Source organism: Pleurodeles waltl, chromosome 1_2 (assembly GCF_031143425.1).
Source record: "Pleurodeles waltl isolate 20211129_DDA chromosome 1_2, aPleWal1.hap1.20221129, whole genome shotgun sequence".
NCBI classification, from domain to species: Eukaryota; Metazoa; Chordata; class Amphibia; order Caudata; family Salamandridae; genus Pleurodeles; species Pleurodeles waltl.
Window position 1 is genome coordinate 210,352,820 of NC_090437.1, and position 17,866 is coordinate 210,370,685.

The window sequence follows — 17,866 nt, forward strand, 5'->3', positions numbered from 1 at the left end:
ATGGGTATTGCCAATAAGTATAACACCTCCCCAGGTGCCCCATAACACGGAGTGGTATCTTTTATTATATCAGTTTTTATATTTTTGTATGTGTGCTACATTCCACAACACACATAGGAAGAGCACAGAACCTGATATAATTGCTTTTGTGTAGTTAACTGTCCCTTCCTGCATAAACATTATCATCCCTGCAAAGCAGACCCCCTTGCTTCATGGTGCAAGGGTGCCTGCATTGTCACATGCCAGCCCATTGTGCACCATCACAGGGAAAAAGGACATGAATGCACAGTAACTCATAGAAACAGCGCATTCCTGCCATTTTCTTTTGACACAGGGCAGTACAGCAATAAAGCTTGTGGCATTGGCCCACCCCCAAAAATAGCAAATATCCCCACCCATGTTGTGGAATTTGTATTGTGAGCTTGTAGTTTTGTAGACTCCTGTGGTGCAATGCACTACATGTACCAGAATACACAGGTTGGGATGGGTTGGTGCTGTACTTTACAAATGTTATGGATAAATGTAAAGGAGCCTGACAGCTGTGCAACATTCTGCTTGGCAGTGTGCGTGACCTCTCATTGGCATTTGACAGGACATGATCCAGATTCCTACCCTATACCCTGCAGACAGCTCAACGGAGCACTGGGGCATTGCTAGCAGAAATCCAAATTTTGACATTTGTTGCTCCCATTGCCCCTTATTGACACTTACCCTGTGCTGGTGGTAGTTCCTTGTATGGTGCACTGTCTTATCCTGGGACCCCAGCCATCAACTTGTCTGGGGTGACAGTTGCTACCCGCTCCTCCAAAGTATCTAACTCCTCCTAGGGAGCAGGGCTCCCTCCTCCAGTCTGCATTGCTCCCTTCAAGTTATTTGCCAAGTTCTCATTTTTCTGGCGCTTATAATCGTGCCAGCACTTCTTGTAATCGGTAATGGTCCATTTCACTTGTCCCAGACTGTGTACCTTCTCTACGATAGACTGTCAAATGGCCGCTTTCCTTCCTAGTGGCAAATTTGAGGTGACAAATGGCTGTGGTTGGTGATCTGTCACATCAGTGATCAACATGTCATTCTTGTCCTCACTGTAGGTACTTTTCCTTTTATTCTTCCTCTGTGAGTCTGTCTGGACATCCTGACTGGTGCTGGGGTTGTTGTCTGTGCTGCTAGTGCCTGCTGCCTGGTCAATGGCTGCCTTCTGTGAGGTGTGCGTATTTTTTTCTTCATGAAGCATAATTTTTTATACTTTTTTTGTAGCATTCTGCACTCACAAGTGAGGGCAGGCCAATTTGCATTACTTTACATGTTGCAAGTCAACCCTGCGTCACTTTTTCAGCAGTAACATCAGATTGCGATATAACATGGTGCACACAGATGCGTCCGTTTTTTTTATGCTTCAAGGATCCTTACACCATGGTGCACTGTATTGTAAATACAAGACATCAATGGCATAGGATTCTGTCATTCTAGGGTGCACATTTTTTGATTCATTGATGCTGTAACGCATCAATGCATAATTTCTTGTCAATATGGGTCTAAGTATTTTGTGAACTGACCTAATAGTTCATTAGTTGGCTTGTAAGATAGTATGTGTGCAATTTGAAACCACATTTTGCAAATTAAATAATAATATACCTTGACATTAATTTTCAAAATGAGATATATGTAAATTATATTCACTCCATATTTACAGATCTACCTGGAGGTCATTATATACTGAAATCAGCATGAAGCACACTAACACAAAATGTAAGCTGATTAGACACTGTTTAGGCACCAGCCAGGTAAACAATGAAGTTCCTCTGCTATTGGACAAGTTGTGCATATTATTTGCTATTTAACAAGCCACCAGGTGAATAAGGAAGTTTCTTTTCTACTTTCAAGACAGCCATCCAAATGATACATCATTTCTATTTTTTAGCAGCTGGGTAAATATTGCCAGGCTATCGGTAAAATAGTATATAATATCTGCTATTTAAGTGAAGCCAGGAAAATAATTGCATTTAGTTCTATTGACATGGTTGCCAGCCATGTTGTAAATACTGTCTGATGTTTTGCCATCAGCGGGTAATAAGTGAAGTTTCATTGCTTTTTAACGGACTAATAGCCAAAATAAGCATAACTTCTGCTAATTATCCAGTGGCCAGGTAAACAGTCAAGGTTCTTTGTTATTTGCATGGCTGCCAGCAAAGCAATGCAGAATCTCTATTATTTAACCAGCAACCAAGTAAATGGCAAAGTTTCCCTGTTGTTTTCAATGCTGCTGGCCTAATAGTATATCATTTCTACTATTTAACCAGTGGCTGACTAAAAGGCAGAGAACATCCACTATTTATTCAGAGGATCCACACCCGAAACTTGAGTGTGACCTCATGTCTACAGGTTTGAAATCAGGTGAGCTCATTCATCCCCCCAAACCTGAGCGTGATTTCATTAGTATCATTGCGATGGATGATAATAAGCACCTGTCATTCACAGCCAAGCTTCTGAGGGGCTGAATCTGTACTTTATAAAAACCCATTGTGAGAAATTGGGTTACTGGTTGTCTGGGATGTGAGCCCTGGTCAAGCACCAACCACAATCCTAATCAGGGTAAGGCACAAAGCAAACCCCAATTTCACCTGTGCTCATCCCCCTGGTACCTTGGCATGGAGCAATCAACCTTAACTTAGAGGCATTGTGCAAATTAGTTGAACAACAATTCAAACAGTAAAATAGTGAAAACCCCATAAAAGGGATCCCTTCCCAAGTAAAAAAATAGAGTAAAATGTAATAACTAAAACAAGACCAAAACAACAAAAAAGTAGAAAGGGAGACATGGAATTAAAACGTTTTCAGAGAAGGTAGATCCAAGAGGCCTAAAGTACAAACTGTGGATATCTGGTCACGCTGAACCACGACTAACTCACAAGTTCAGATTGACCACATGTGGTCCAACTACAGGGAACTGATCAGGGCCACTGAAAACAGTACCTTAAGTCCTTAAGGGGCATATTTATTCTCTGTTTGTGCCGGACTTGAGTCCTTTTTTTAACGCAAATCCGACACAGACTTATCTCAATATTTATATTTTGATGCTAGACCCGTCTAGCATCAAAATAATGGTGTTAACGTCATTTTTTGGATGTGTGAAACCACCTTGTGTCAATGAGATGCAGGGTAGGCGTTCGCGTCCGAAAAATGACTCAAACACCCTAGCGCCATATTTATCCAACCGGGCAAAAAAGACGCATGGGTGGGAGACGGACCCAAAAAATGACTCAAACACTGATTTGAATCAAAATTTAACGCCTGGGTCAGGGCAGGCGTTAACATGAGGCAAACATACCGCTACTTAAGGAAAATACACTGAAGCAAAATCACAAACCACAGAAGAAGATGGAGGTGATACTTGTAAAGCTTGCTAGGCGGCGCAGAGGACAGGAACAACTCCAGCAATCACCACCACCACAACACAACCCACAAAAGCAATGCAAAAGTCATGATAGGGTCTTCAGAACCAGGACAATCCTCCTTGGCTTCAGGGACCTGCACATCATTAGGACTTAGAGACTGAACCAGCAAGCCATAATACACCTGCTACACCACTTTGAGTCACAAATTGCAGCCAACCTGCAGACTCCACACAACATACCACTTATAACAAAGCTGCTTGCTGTCCTGCACATACTTGCAAGTGGCTCATTCCAAACCACGAGTGCACTGGTTGGTGGTGTATCACAGCCGTCATTCTCTGCATTTCTGCCAAAGGTCTTAGATGGCAACATCTCCCTGACTCCCACCACATCAGATTCCCCAACACCCAGCAAAAGCAGCAGGAGAACAAACAGGGGTTCTATCAAATCCATGGCTTCCCGCATGTGCTCGGTGCAATGGACTGCACCCAAGCCCGGCTCATACCACCTGCAGCAACAGAGCACTTATACTGGAATCGAAAGCACACACATTCCATTAATGTGCAGGGCATAGTTGACCACCACGGATTATTCATACACATTTTGGTCAAGTATCCTGGGAGTGTCTATGATGCCTACATAATCTGGCACAGTATGATCAATGAACAGTTCCAGGATGGACAATTTTAAAATGGCCTACTTGTGGGTAAGTCTACATATCTAGTAATGTACACAAAACACCCCAACCCTGTCGGACACACAAGACATACACCACTACATTAACATATGGCCAGGGTAACACACATGTGCAGGTGATAACACATATGCAACATGCTGCAGTACAGCACAATCAGTGCATGAAACCAATAAACACCCACATGTACGTAACACACCCACAACTTGACAGGCACACCACAGGAGGGACAGGTGCGGACATGTACCCTTTGAAAACAGCAGAACTACATCGACCACTACAAGTGACCTCAGGTTGCCCACTATTTACACATCACACACACTATACCAAGCAAACAAGAGCACAGACACGTCAAGGGCATACACCATGCCCATGTCATGTAACTTACAAATAGGCACAGATGTCTCGAGTCATGTCATGCTAATCACTGCCAGAACACATATCAAACACCATACAACTTGCCCCAATACCTACTGCATTTCATCAACACATACCTAACTTACCTGTAGTGTGCAAAGACAACTGCCTGATGCAGTGGCTCGCACACATGGGAATACAAGATTAATCATCAATACATACCATGTGCCAGATGTGTCTGCTAGACGTGAACCACAGTCACTGTAGTGCAACCTCACATGCAACACTCATTGGGCCAGATGTAGGTTCAAAAAACTTTGCGAGTCGTAAATAGCGACTCCATGTAAATCGCTATTTCCGACTCACAAAACGATATTCCAGTAAGAAGTGCTATTCCAAATAGCGAGTCGCAGTGGAGTCGCACTGCATTTTGCGACCTTGCAAAAAGCGAGGTCCCAAATTGCACAAAGGGTGTGGTCCGGTGTCACAAATTGCGAATGACTCGCAATTTGCCTGCAGGTGGAATAAAACCTTTTGAAACACCCACTTCCTGGTTCTGCGTGATGACATCAGAACCAGAAATTAACCACATGGAACAGGGAGAAGGGAGGAGGAGGAGCCCACCCAGCCCAAACTGCAGAGCCACACCCAGGTGAGAGGAGCAGCAGCAACAATGGCTACACAGGAGAAGGAGACACCCAGTGGAGGCAGAAAATGCAAAATCAAGTTTTCTGACAAGGAGTTGGAGGTGCTGACTGAGGAGTGCTGCCTGCACCATGAACAATTATTTGGCAAGGCAGCAGTGAGTTTACCTGACACCCAAAAAAAGAAGATCTGGATGGACATCCAGAACAAGATCAATGCCTTTGGTGTAAGCCCGCACCCTGGATGAAATACGCAAAAGGTGGTATGACCTTCGCTCCAAGACCAAGAAGAGAGTAGCGGAGCGCATGAGGGAGATGCATGGCACTGGAGGAGGACCATCCACTATTTTACCCTCTACAGCACTAGAAAGCATGGTGGAGACAACTCTGGAGCCGTAGGCTGTACTGGGCATTGGAGATGTAGACAGTTCAGCACCAGGAACATCAAAAAGTAAGTACAAAAATATATGCATTCACACATGCATATGCACTATGCACACAACCCCAGTACACATCAGCAGGCACCTCCAGACTAGCTCCATTCACAGTTTCGCAACCCATAGAATAGTGCATTATGGGCAATGTAGTACAGTAGTCCAAATATAGGCAAATGTTTATTTTGAGGCATCAAGGAGATCTGCGAGACTGACAGTGTATCCCCTATTTCCCACAGGTCTCCCACAAGCCCCCCCCCTCCATCAGTGCCACTGTGCAGGGAGAGGAACATGGCACAGACCCACAGGAGGAAGCTGCCACAGACACCGCAGGGGAGTGCAGGATAACACCACCCGTGGAATTGGCACAGGAGACCATGGACCATCCTGCACTGGGTATGGAGGCAGCCGTTGAAACACCAGGGCCAATGCCTATGGAAAGGCAAACACATGCATCATCAGGCGCAGTGCGTAGACGACGACGCACATTGCAGTATGTGCGCAGTGAGGATGTGTCAGATGTAGATTTTGTGGGAATTAAGGTATCCTTATTGCAGAGTCAGCGCCTGCAAAATAGACAGATGAGGTTAATGAACCGGAACCTCTCAAGACTGCAGACCACTATCACACATTGGCTGGCAAATGTGGACTACCACTTCACAACAATGAACACACATCTGGGTAACCTGACAACCTCCATTGACAATTTGGTCAGGGAACTGGTGGCTGACAGGGCACAGGCACGGCGCAGGGAGCACAACACTGCTGCCCGTTTAGACAGGCTTGGTGCATCCATAGGGCACCTGCAACAAACACAACCTGCCTGTCAAGGTGCACTGTCAGCCAAGTAGAACTGGGGCATTTTGCAGGGGATGTGACACGTGGACTTGGCCGCATCAGCCATGTGGTAGATCTGCTGGAGACCAGACAGGCTGCAAGGGGCGTAGGGGATACCCCGCAGGACAGTGAGGAGGGCTCACCTGTGAGTAGTGTGTCTGCCACTGATGCACGTGTGTTACGGAGTAGCAGTGCACGGCAGGGCTCAGGGGACCAAGCTGGAGTGAGCCATGGTGGCCGCAGTGGTAGGAGGCTGTGAGCCACTGACACGTACTGGTGCAGAGGCACATGAACATAATGTGTCTGATTTGACTGTTTTATTACCATACTGTAGCATAGTTCACAATGATTTCAACATTATAGTTCTGCAATAAAAAGGTTTCGTTTGTTTGACTACACAACTGGGCTATGTGTGTCTTACATTAGTGAGTGTTGTCACGGTTGCCACGTACCTGCCAGAGTAGTGGGTTGCAATGTGGTTCCGTCTCTGTCTGCCCTCCATTGCGATGCTTCTATCCTCAGGCTGTCAGTGTGGTAGCTCTTGCTCCTCATGCTCCATATCTGTGTCTTCAGGGGTGAGATATAGCCCACGTCTGGTGGCAATGTTGTGTTGGATGGCACAGGTAGCAACTATCTTGCATGCAGATTCTGGGTCATACTGGAGTGCTCCTCCACTTTTGTGGAGGCATTGGAATCTTGACTTCAACAAGCCAAACGTCCTCTAAACTACAGTTCTTGTCCACTGATGTGCAATGTTGTATCACCTCTCGTTCTGATTAGCAGGTTTTACGTATGGGGTGAGTATCCATGGACTCAGGGCATATGCACTGTCACCTGTTTGACAAAAGAGGCACATTTTGCAGGGCATCACAGGGTTACACAGTGACCTGTATGTAAGTCTTCAGAGTGTATTCGCCAATACCTAATAAGTATCCTTCTCCAAACTCCCCACGTTCTAGGCGTTGGTGTATCCCACTGTCCCTGAATATGTATGCATCATCTGTTCTCCCTGGATATTTAGCCACAATGTCAGTAATTACATTATGGGCGTCACATACCACCTGGATGTTTAGTGAGTGGGTACATTTCCTATTGCAGAACACATATTCCAGATTTGCTAGTGGGCAAGTTGGTATATGTGTCCCGTCCACACACCCTATTACATGGGGAAAGTTGGCAATTCTGCAGAAGTCCAACTTGGTGCTGTTCATTTCTGGGAATGTATATATATCTGGACATGTGTGCGAGTATGGGATCTAGGAAACATCTGAAGAATCTTGAGAGTGCACTTTGGGATACCTCACCTGCCACAACAATTACCCCCTGATAGCTACCCGAGGCCCAGAGGTGCAGTGAGCATAGAACTTGCACATGTGTGGGGATGGCGCTGCCGCGCATTGTCTGTCATTCAAGCTGAGGTTTCAGCAGTTCAATTATCTCCAAGATAAGAGCACTGCTCAGTCTGTATTTATCATATATCTCCTCCTCAGTTTGTTGAAATAGTGTCTGCTTGGTTCGGTATATCCTCTCCTGTCTCTGCCTCCTCCTCTTCTGCTGGGCAGCCTGGACTCTCCTCCTCCATGCAATCATGTATAGTGCAGCCATTTTGAATAGCCCAGATGCCTTCTGGGTCTCCTTTTATACTTTGGTTCTGGATACCACTTGCTCTGAATCAGTAGTAATCTGGGTGTGCAAAACAGGCTTTTTGCGACTAGTTGCAATTTGTGACTGGCTTTTGCATACGGTTTGCGACTCGCAATTTGCGACTTCCTAATTGCGGGTCGCAAAATCAGGTCACAAATTTACGGTTATGGGTTGTATCGCTATTTGGTGATCTGAAATGGGATTTGTACATCCCATTTTGCGAGGTCGCAAATAGCGCTGCAAGCCGTTTGCGACTTGCAATCCTCTTCTACATCTGGCCCATTGACTCACAACACAATTATATCTGTACTAGATATAAGAAATGGCCTAACCAGGGGTCAGAGACACAGTCAGACAGTGCAGATCATGGATGTCATAGTGGGAGCCATTAGGAGACAACAGGACATCACTGACCTCACATGCACTGTGCCAAGGGACACATTTGCTAAGTAGCTGAGCTGCATCCCATAGCTTGCAATGGGAATGTGTCGACAGTAGAAATGCACAGTATTGTTTTGGAAAATAGGAGAGACACTGATAGTTATGTTGATCATCCTGTGACAATGAGACATACACACCCTTGGACAACTCACGGCTGACACAAACATTATCTGCCACTCTGGAACACCAAGGGACATATGTAATAGCCCACAGTTCCATTGGCATGGCCTGCACTGTATGTAGAACTTGGCAGATGACCATTTCTTAATGACGTGAAGCCACATTGAGGCCACCCTCCCATGCTGTATGTAGTGTGGAAGTGGTGTGCAATGTTTGTCTCTGCAGGTCTGTCACCACAAGATACATAACATGATGATGCTGACTCACATGTAGCTGTCACCTAAAATCTGAGGAAGTGCCAACAACAAACACCACTAACCAGGACCAGAGGGACTCCATATCCCAGACTGCTTTGTGGCCACAGAAGATGGCCATCTTGTGCATCACCTGCTCCTACCTGCCAGATCCAATGAGTGCTATAAAGCGCTTGGGGGCATACCACAGCAAATGTTGCAGGACACAGCAGCCAATTTAGGAGACATGTTGTGCAGTCACACTAACCAATTTCAAAGGCCCCAAGGGCCTGATTTATGAAAAGTTAGCTCAGCATTGATGTCATTTTTTGTTGCAAAAGCGGTGCAAATTTACAAAATATAATGATATTTTGTAAGTTAGCGCAGCTTTTGCGTCAAAAATGACATAAACTCAGCATTAACTTTTCATAAATCGGGCTCTAAGTGTCACACCTCATCTGCAATGACACATGTCAAAAGGGATGGGATGTCCAGGCACTGTAGTGCCACCATGTTGCCACCTCATCTGACCCCATTGTGTTGTCAGGATGTGTCATGTCCCCTCTACTAAACAACACTGATACAAAAGTGCACTACAAAACACATGATACATACAGAATGACTATCAGTGTGGAATCCAAATCAAGTGGTCTAGGCACATGACCCATATACAAGATTGTCATGTCCAACAACCTAGAGCTGACAAAAGATCACACAAGGTTACGAGCTCACACCAAAACACAGATACATATGAGACACAACCAGATCCTAATATCAACTGCCATGCTACATGACTTACATCTTGCAAGCCCTCACAATGATTTACTCCTGTAATCTTTTGCAGCAGATCTTGGTTATGGCATACAGCCATGGATAATGACCCCATTTCACAACCCAAGCACAGCAGCAGAGACTGCATATAATGAGGGAAATCGGAGGACACGGACCTTTGTGAAGAGAACATTTGGCATCCTGAAGTCTGGATTCATGTGCCTGGACATCACAGGATGCAGCCTCCTATGTGCTCCAGAAATGGTCTGCAAGATCATATTGACCTGTGCCATCCTGCACAACATATGTCTATGGAAGAACGTACCATTATATGAGCAGGTTGATGACCTGCCTGAGGAGGAGGATGACGATGGTGGAGAATTAATGAGGGGAAGACCACAACACAGCTGCTGGTATACGCCGCAGACTGCAAATTGTACAGAACTTCTTCACATAATCATCACGTAACTCACCTTGTAAATTTAGTCAATAAACATCTCACTCATCCACACAATCCGGCTTCGGTGGATGCCAAAATATGGTGCGGAGGTAATGTTTTGAACAAACTACTAACCCAACTCAGTGTGAGATTTGCAATGGCTACATGGGGCATTGATGACAATGCCCAACATGATTAGCCCAGGTATGACAAGCAATGGGAGAAATGGAGCATGCTTATTAAAGTCCATGGAAATCACACTTGCCACTGCCATGGTGCCCAATCCTGTCACAGGGTACACAGGACCTAACACTTTGCACGAACATGTCTATGGAATGCACATCATAATGGATGAGAACATATGCAGCTCGGGCTGCATGTCCACCACAAAGTAATTGTAATACAAAGCAACATGATCAGATTTTCAACTGGCTACTGTGTTCAAAACATGAAATGGTAGGAAGGTAGGCAGAGTGTGTCAATCACAATGTGTTACAAAGATATATGCATGTCAGACATATGTGTAGTCAACACACAAGTCATCCATATACTCAAGATCAACATATGGAGACATTTGTCGCATACCAGTTGCCAATTTGCAAGCATCAGCCATCATCAACAATCCCTAAGTTGTGAATGTTGCATGAAATGTGATGCTCTGTAAGACAACTACACACAGCACATAAGTGAACACAAATCACAATCACATACCATGACGCTTGCATAGTACTGGTTGCCATGCATATGTGGATACACTCTTGTCACATACAGACATATGCATGACGTGTATTCATTTGCTTGCTGCTGATTCTGTAATACACACTTTAGTGTAACTCAATATTCACACATAAATCACATTGTGCAATGGACTACCACATGTGGCCAGACACAAAATGCCATGCTGCAGCCCATTACATACAATTATTATGTTGATACAGGGTGCATACATCAATAAATCTCAAAATCATGCAATCACAATTAGAATAAAAAAAAGACGCCAATGCGTCTGAAATATCTGAAAACACAAAGGCTGTCATTATGACCTTGGCGTGCGGTTTTAGCCGCCTGCCAAGATCTGACCACCGGGCGGCCGCCAATTCAGCCGCACTCCCACTCCGGTCATTATGAGATCCCCGCTGGTCAGGCTGACGGAAACCTGGTTTCCGCCCGCCGGCCCAGCTGGGATCTCGGCCGCAACACAGGAGCCGGCTCCAAATGGAGCCGGCGGTGTTGCGGCCGTGCGACGGGCGCAGTTGCACCCGTCACGCTTTTCACTGTCTGCGGTGCAGACAGTGAAATGCTGCATGGGGCCCTGTCAGGGGGCCCCACGACTCCCCGTACCGCCAGCCTTTTCCTGGCAGTTCAAACCGCCAGGAAAAGGCTGGTGTCGGGGACTCATAATCCCCTGGGCAGTGCTGCAAGCAGTGCTGCCCAGGCGGATTATCACCGCTGGGGCAAATGTGTCGGGAAACCGCTGGCCCCGGCGGTGCGACAGCGGCGCTTCTGCCGCGGTCATAATTCCCTGGATTGCACCGCCAGCCTGTTGGCGGTGCAATCGCCACAAAAGCCCTGGTGGTCTTTGACCGCCAGGGTTGTAATGACCCCCAAAGTGTATGACCCATGGGCCCGTAGCATATTTTCCACCTTTGCACTCCTCACGATGCCAATTTATTGTTAAATTGACTCATATAGGTTATGCGTCAATATAAATAGACACACGTAAGTATTGCATCAGAAATAATCACACAAATATCAGATGTGTCAAAAAATACACGCATAACAGAAAACGTGATGCAAGGGCACAGAAGGTGATGTAATAGGATATCCTGTTTACAAGCATGGTACAGTGGGTGTACTTTCACTTTCCCTTTACAGTCTGTGCCTCTTTTGACTGTGTGGTTGTGTTTTGGAGTTGGTGGTCTCTTGCTGCAATTTAGTCTATCTTGTGCTGTCCCTCCTGTCATGTTTACTGTTGCATTTTATTGTCATTTTTCCCAGTGTCTGTGAATTTGTTGTGTTCAGTGTATTTTACCTTGTAATTGTGCCGTCGGGTGTCTGTCTGGGTTAGTTCTATAGGTGGGTTAGTTGGGTTATAGAATTGTTTCCTTTCATTACTCTTTTTTTCCATGGTTCTGTCTAACATTTATTCCTGCCTCTACCCCAGTGCAATGTCTAGCAGGGGGAGGCTGACCAGAATGGGGGAGGAGGAGCTGGGAGGATTCATTTGGTTGGTAGCCCACTATATACCATTGATGCTAGAGATGGGTGGCTGTGTGATCCAGGGCTACCGTATGGAGGAAAGGCGGCTGCAGTGGGAAAAGGTGCTCCACCTCCTGAAGAGGGTGTACCACACCAGTCGCAATGACCATCAGCTGAAGCATTGGTGGGCTGACCTTGTGGGCAGGGAGCAGGATCTTCTCGACCAACTTGGTGTGGTGATTGGTGGGCCTGTTGATGAGTACCCCATTGGCTAACTAATTACTGTTCACTGCACTTGAATGTCAGTAGCAGATGTGTTGGTGTGCTGTATGCACTGCATGTGGACAGGTCGCATTCAACTAGAAAGGAGTGTCACTGTACCAGTACAGACATGGGCTTCAGATATCCTAACATTTAACCAATGCAGGTCAGAAGTCACACATGTCATTGGCCATGGCAACATCTGTGCCCCAGCATTGTGTCATGTATGATAAGGTTAAACACTACCAGCATACCATTTGTGAGTGGATTGTGATAACAAGTACGACAATCCATATATGGTGCAATAATGTCAGAGTTTCACAATCATCAGCCCTGCCATTATGTTTATAAAGGAGAAATACCTGCCTTAGGGGGGCACTGATAATGGGCCATTTGATGCCATCAGTCAATTGTGACACATCAGTCATGGATTACACAATGCATGTGAATTGCAGACTAAGTATTTAGCTGCTTATCCTCCACAAAGTGCCTCTGTGTGCCTTGCAGGACAAGCCAGAACACCTGTATCAGTTGTCTTACAGAGCACAAGGGTTTTGTCATTTATCTGTCACCTTTATACCATGGAGTTCCATCTTCTACAGATTGGCCACACATGGTTGTTGCAGGGTGTAGCACTATATGAGTCTCAGGCCCAGTGTAAGAGTGCAGATGTATGTCTCTCACAGAGTGACAGTCACATTGTGAGTATGCAGTGGTGTGTCTGTTGTACTGTCCACAACCTGGATGAATACCTCACTCTTTAGAAATAGTACATACTGTCATATGTTGTCCACTAGTATTGACAGTTATGTGATACTAACCATGATTTTCCATCCATATATTTCAGGTGGACCTCCCCCCTACACCATAGGTGAAGTGGCAAGATTTGAGGACCCAGGTGCATCCAGTAAGTGTGATTTTGTCTGTCCTGTGTAGTGTTGAAGTATTTAGTGTGAGTGAGTCATACGTTCAGCACTCAATGCTAGGATTGATGAGCTGTAAAATGATCAGAAAGCAGATTAGGATGGATGATGACAATGTGTCACATTTAAGTGGTTCCCCATGCACAAGCAGAGAGTCATATCATGTGAGGCTTCTGGCGCTAACTGGCCATCATTGAGTAAACAAGGTGATGACAAGCCACATGTAGCTCCTTATGTGACTCAGATGTGCACCATTGTGTATGTTATGGCACTGAAACACACCGTCATTCACACAACACAGTGATGCAACATTGTCTTGACAAATTGTGCCATCCCTGTATTGTGATTTACATGTAGGAATAAGTGGGAAATTGTCTACTAGCATGGTGCCAATAATCTTGTAGTACACCTACGTGACAGCTAAATGGAATGTGATATGCGTGCATGCAGGTCATGTACAATTGTGTGCTGGCATGGTTATGGGTGTGTGAGGAATGGTATTGGCTGATCAGGTATTGATGGGTGTCTACACCTGGACACATGAATGTAGAAGTGAGAGACCTATGGATACCAGCTTCATATTTTGTCATCACTGAAATTATGGTCCACCCCCTGACTCCATGGATGAGTGGGCATGCATTGGTGGATGAGCTGGACAGATGAGATGTTGATCTGCATGGCCATATCCCCTGGGGCACATGGGGTGGGATCAACTAATATGTAGGTAGATGTGAGGCTCACTGTGTAGGTGACAGTCCTTTTGATCGGGCTTGCATGTGTACCTATAAACACTGACCCCTTATGGTAAGCAACATCATCCTGTACTCACAATAACAGCATCAAGTTTCAGGTGATGTATGTTTGAAAATGTGACACTTCAGAACAGGAATAGTGGCCCTGATCAATGTGAATTTGACACTGCCTTAGCATTGTCACACATTGTGCAAAGTCTAAGCACATATGAATTTGTTTGTTACCTAATCTTGTTGTTGATGTCTATGATATAAGGGAAATGATGCTAAGGCAGCGTTTTTGTTTCATCCAGCAGGGCCATTATACCGTCTGGATTTTGAGTAGGAGTGCATGTGCTATCTGATGTTGATAGTAAGCTGATACACTGTTGAAACTTCACACATTGATGACACTGATGGTTGCCTGTCTCATTTTTACAGCTGCCAACATAAATGAGAACCAACTCCGTGCATTACAGAAGAGGGCAGTGTGTTATTTTGGCAGTGGAATCTGGGTTCAGGAGGATGGCACGCTGCTATCGCTCGGAGAGATCCACTGGTGAGTGGCGGGCATTCAGCCAAGGGGGACCCACACTGCCCGCACAGTCTGGGCCAAGCACAATTGCTGTGCAGGGGCCCACAGCTGCCAACGTCACCATTGCTCCAGCTGCTGCACCCACAAGTAGCATGACACAGCCACCCACATCAGTTGCCATCAGCATGAGTGCCATATAAGATATGCAGAGGGATGTACAACTGGTTCTACTAAAGTTGAACTCCGTTTAGCAAGAGGTGGCCAAGAAAAGCAAGGCCCTCAAGAAAGACTCAAAAAGGGCAACCTCTGAATCTCATTATGTCACTCTTTTTTGTAGATATTGGGGGGTTAATTTTAGGTTATAATAGTTTAGTGGGTTATTTAGGATAAGTAGGTTTGGGGGTGGGTTTACTACTTTTTTATTTTACTATGTCGGTGGGTGGGGGTGATGGGGCTTTTATATGTTTGTAAAAAACAAAAACAAAAATATATGTTTGTTTAGTTATAGTTAGTAAATGTGTAGTTTAGTGTATGCTGTCCTGCATGTGTCCTGTGATATAAGAGGGGTCGGGCGAATGTTTAGAGTGTGTAGTTAAATGTGTAAGGTAAGTGTAGCATACAGTAGTTGGGGTCTGTTGTGGGTGAGGTATAGTTAGGATAGGTTAGATTAGGAAAGGTGTTAATTATTATTGTTTAATTGATTTATTTATCATAATACATGTTATTGGGTACTCCCTTACTTTATGTTTCATATGCTTAGGTCTCAGGGTTTTCCCATGGGTGTACAGTGCAAATTGTGTGTTGTCCTGGGGACTCTGTCCTGCATCCAAATCTCTCTCTTGACATTTTCAGCACCTCCTTATGACTGAGCTGTCACTTTGGCAGCTACAACACATTTACTTACCTGTGCACCTGCCATCCAGTGTTCCCACCACTCAAGCTGACTATATTGACCATGTATAGGACAGGATAGGTGTGGGAATTCAGCTAACAATATATGTGTTATGTTTTGGGATGTTGGTCACTGTGGGACATGTTACTACTGCCTACATAGTATTCCTATCCTGCTAAACTGGCCAGTGGCAATAACGGATGAGTTTGAGTCCCTCTGTTTCACACCAATGTGTTCTAGCGGTACTCCCAGCTGATGAAATTGCCCGATGACTGTTTCACACCCATTCTTGCAGTATGTAGTGGGTTTAGCATACATGTTTTCAGAATATATTACATGTTCAGTGATTTGATTGTAGGGGATGAGGCCAACAACAAAGTACAACATGTAGGTACCATGTGCACAGATCTGTGCCCACATATACATGCACTCTTGTACTGAGACTCTGTGACTTGAGACATGTTACACACATCTTAAACACTAGGCATAATAGAAGGGTCACAACACACATAAACATGCTGGTTGTGTTGGTGGTGTTTATTCACAAGTGTAACAGTGCAAAGTAAATACATTGTCCAGGTCTGTGACCCAATCTGTGGAATCCATCCAGTTGGGACACAACACAAATCCAGGGTTGAGGGACATGTCATGGGACATGCTTGGGTAACGTGTCTTTCAGTGCAGGAGTACATTAAATTGCATCACTGCAAGGAGAAGCTGCTGGTTTTTAAGTATAGCTGCAACATCCCTGTGGTAGGCAGCCATGTCTGCCCTGAGGGAGACCAATTCCCGGTGCATGGAGTCCTTATTGTCCCTAGGCACACTGCTGCCAGTTTGGAGGGCAGTTGTTGTGGCCTCTCTCTCATGGCAGCAGCTATGTCCCTGAGACACTCCTGGACTCCACGCATTGGGGAGTGTGTGCGTTGGTTGGCTGCAGTCTCTTCTGTTGCGGTAGCCATGAAAGTGTGCATCCCCTCAAGGCTGGCTGCCATTGTCTGCATCCCTGCCCAAGCCTCCTTGGCCAGCTCCCGCTGGACTCCCACCACTGACCTCTCAAAGCTGGTGTCTGTGTCCTCGAAGTCCTCTGCTGTGTTGGTGCTGGCAGGCTCTTGGGGTACTAAGTGGGGCCTGTGGGATGTCTGCTAAATCAATTTTCTTCCTTGCGACTGGAGGTGGAGTCTTCATGTTCACAAGGACTTCTTGGAGGGTCTCTTGGCTGATAGTTGCCAGCTGTTCATCCAGGTCACAAGTTTAATCCAGGACAGGCAGATCCACAGGAGAGCCATCACCGTCTGCAATGAGATGGTGTATAATCAGTCTATCTGTGTTATGGCAGTTGACAAGTCACTTCACTGACTTGATAATTGAGGCTCATTGTCATTATAGGCCCATGTTGATGTTGAAGTGGTGCAGCACGGTGCTGTGCAATAATAATCAGCGCTGTGCTGCTTCACTTTGGTGACACAAGAGTGCACCATATGCAAGTGATTATGGGGCACCCTTGTGTTGTTCTCCCATACTGGTGCAAGATTCAGCTGCCAGCATAATTGTAGGCATCCTTGCACCATTGTGCAAGCATGCATGCGTTAAGCGGTGTGACTGTTAATGTGGGTGAAAGTGTCCCTTCACGCACATTAAAAATCACCAATGGCACTCTGGCACTTCTGTGTGAGCTGTAGAAGAGCCAAATTGTCTTTTTACATAGGATTGTTTATGTGCATGGAGTTACACCTTCCCGGTCTTAAACAATCATTTCTGGCATTTTGCTCTTCCTATGCCTGCTGCAGATTGCAGCAAACATAGGAATTCAGAAATGAAGGAGGTACAAATGTATCCCTTGTCGTTGCACCCTGCTAATGCCAACCCTTGGGCTGGCGTAATAGGTTTGGCCCTACCCCAACTGTAAAATATTCCTTTTATCTGAGGCAGCATTGAAATATATTGTATGTTGCTGTGGCACACCCACAGCAACACCCATTGCACCACCTTCCACGCACTGTCATGATCAGGTGGCTACGTATTTACAAGGTGACATAATGCCATAAAAAGTGTCTTAATGCTACCTTGCCGATACAGCACAGTGCTTAGCGCCACTGGGGCATCACTGAAAGTGACGTTCCCGTGACGCTAATGGTCTATGATATGCCTATTAGTTTCAAAGGATTGTTCCAGTACATTATAGCTGCAGTCTACAGCCCTATGCCCAACCTGCATGTCACATGAATGGAAGCCCAGTTGCCACAATTCTATACATCATATCTTCTAAGTGTGTTATCTATCCTTATTGTGTCTTGATGGCCTCTTATTATGTTCTACCCT